We start from the raw sequence: 2,961 nt of genomic DNA on the forward strand, positions 1-2,961 counted from the left end.
GATGTTACCTAGCCAAGTAATGAAACGTCTGAATATCAAAGCTACAGCTCAACGAGCAAACCTACACCCTACATTTTAAATCATTTTTCATGTTTATGTTGCATAAATCTGCGGTTATTGATCCACAGTTTAGTTTCACTCCCTACAGGTAACATGCTGATTTCTCCAGTTGTTCATGGTTCAATGTGATGCATCCAGTGTGTGCATAACGAGAGAGCTTGTTTCCCACATCTTGTGTTTATCTGTGCCTTATTTCCAGCATTCATCAATGGCGAGAGCAAGGGGCGAGGGCGAGACCAATGTGTAAGTCTTTCCGTGCCCATGCACGGCACCCACATTGGCAATTCTCCACTGTGCATATACAGCCAGTTCTCAGTGCCCCTAAACCCACGCCCTGCCCCTTTTGAAATATCTCCATTATTTTGTGCTGTCTCGCTGTGCTCTTCTCACCAGGATGCATTACTTCTACTCAACGTCCTTCATATTTCATCTGACAAAACATTCATTAAGAATCCCTTTGCATCAACATGCACTTCGCAGCTCTCGTTTTTTGATTTTCCTGGATGTCTTTCATACGAAAAAACGTTCACAGCACTGACTTGAAAAAGAAAATCGCGTTTCTTTTCATTATCCCAAAGCAACCCCCATTTCAATGCAGTTTATTTAGAAGGCACAAACTAATCTTTGAGATTTTGTAATCACGTCAATGCATGTAAACTGACAACTGTAGTCCCAGTTTCAATCATCCGAAAACAGCACCATTGATGACAGCGACGAGAGTGGGATTCGAACCCACGCGTGCAGAGCACAATGGATTAGCAGTCCATCACCTTAACCTCTCGGCCACCTCGTCACAGAAAGGGGGTAGGCTATGACCTTATCAATAATTGAATTGCATAAATTATTCAGAGCAGCAGATATTTCTCCCTGGTGTTGGTGAAATGAGAAATAACACAGTACGGTTCCAAGATGATGGTCTGACCCCTCGGTTGTGGGGCAAGTGCACTCCCACTGTCACACTATGCATACAGTGATCTGAACAAAAATGAGGAAATGAAAATGTAACAAGGTCTGTTGAATTCTGTGACGATTTGAAGTCAACGGAATGAAGAACCCGAGACAGCAGGAGGTGTTCTTTCAATAAAGAGTTGGACAGAGCTCTTAAGGATAATGGAATCAAGGGTTATGGGGATAAGGCAGGAAAGGAATACAGATTGAGGATGTTCAGCCATGATCATAATGAATGGTGGTGCTGGCTCGAAGGGCAGAATGGCCTACTCCTGCACCTGCTGTCTATTGTATATTAAACTGCCTGTCCAGACTGGAGGAGAGTGCATAGTGCTCAATGTCATTATTCGGAAGACCTAATTTCAGCTCAGATGTTTTTGACACGCACTTGTGTACAGAACACACAATTTCAAAATCCAAAATATGGCTAAACTGACAATTGAACTCAACAATGCAAAAACCTTGATCTGTATCATTTTCCTGGGTCGTGTGATACCAAGTCACTGTATGATCACAGCAACACAGTGAGCAAGTGTCAGAAGGAAAATGAGTGCAGTGCCAGAGCGCATGCTGGGAGCAGCACGTGACACAAGGGGAAGTGCATTTCCCACAACAGGAACACTTCCCAAACAGCGGAATGCGATGGAAGAATTCAGAGGGCGTTAACACTTTGAAAATTGATGCCAGAGACACAATGGAAATCTGTCATTGAGTCCGTTCAAGACGAAGATTTTAAGATTTCTACATTTGCAAAACAAATTAAAAAGCTCATGAGTTAGTGAAGGCAAAAGATGGAATTGTACGTTTCATCAATCGACATCTTTACAATGAGTACCACACCACTTTCCTCACTCGGGGACAGAACCACTGGTGAAGATGATCATATAATCCCCTTAACTAGCCATGGAATCAGAGAAACTCGGTTTCCCAAACGTTCAGGTAAAACCAGGAATGTGGAGGTAAGCATTAATGTGTTGCTCATGTGCTGAAGGTGACCAGTGCACGGTATCTCTGTTCCAGTATAGTGGGGTGTGCTGTGCCGAAGTTTGAATTTTGAGCCTCACATGGAGCAGTTTCAATTTGTCGTCGTGTTGAGGAGTACGGACAGAAGGTGATATTGAGCAAAGCTAAGTTTATGGGAAAATACCCGTGTTTGTGGATTGAGAAACAACCTTTTCTGGATAATGACTCATTGATCAACAAACATACTGGAAGTATCTAAAACGTGAAGAGACATGTGTGGAGAGAGAGCCAAAGGTGATTTATCAGCAGATGGATAACGTTTCTCATGTGCACTGCGTTAAATTCCGGGATAATAGATGTTGAACTGGTTTCATGTTACACAGTTTGTTGTAAACTCACAAAGGTTATTGCAATAATAAAAAAAAATCACATAAGACCGTTTGAATATTGTATTGAACTGAACTTTGGTCTGAGCATATTTTATCTTCAGTGGCATGCTGCAGAGAAGTACAGAGGGTGAACAATACAAAAGGACAGAGTCTTCTTGGTGGATTTCTTGGGTGGAGTTAAGAATGTACGAAATATAAATAACATCATGTGAATGTGGTCAAGTCTTTAAAGTAGGTGTTGCGTCTCCAAGTGACGATTCAATTTCTACTCATTAGGATATCACTTCCGTCTGCCATTATTTTACGACATCAGCTCCATTTACAGAGGTTCACCTTGTATACGACGCCACAATTTACCAATCCATGAACTTGTTACACTGAGTCTTATTCAGTTGTACGGGTTCATGAAATGTCTTTGTGTCTGAAGTCAACAAATTCGAAATTGTTACGCAACCACACTGACTTTCACTCAATGGTAAATTCTCTCCTTGTACGTTTGTTCGTGTATCTTTTAAAACACTCTGAAATCAGCTTCTATGTTTTATTTCTGTAAAGTCGTTCACGATTTAAATAACTCTATTGAGTGGAAGATACTCTCATC

At 41.5% G+C, this 2,961-nt stretch overlaps 1 non-coding gene across 1 annotated transcript; it reads right to left on the minus strand.

The window, feature by feature from the left end:
* Positions 1 to 771: 771 nt before the first annotated feature.
* On the minus strand, positions 772 to 853 carry trnas-gcu (transfer RNA serine (anticodon GCU)). The gene has a single exon. It is a non-coding gene; the product is annotated as a tRNA-Ser (tRNA).
* Positions 854 to 2,961: the final 2,108 nt, after the last annotated feature.

Source organism: Chiloscyllium punctatum, chromosome 52 (genome assembly GCF_047496795.1).
Source record: "Chiloscyllium punctatum isolate Juve2018m chromosome 52, sChiPun1.3, whole genome shotgun sequence".
Lineage (NCBI taxonomy): Eukaryota > Metazoa > Chordata > Chondrichthyes > Orectolobiformes > Hemiscylliidae > Chiloscyllium > Chiloscyllium punctatum.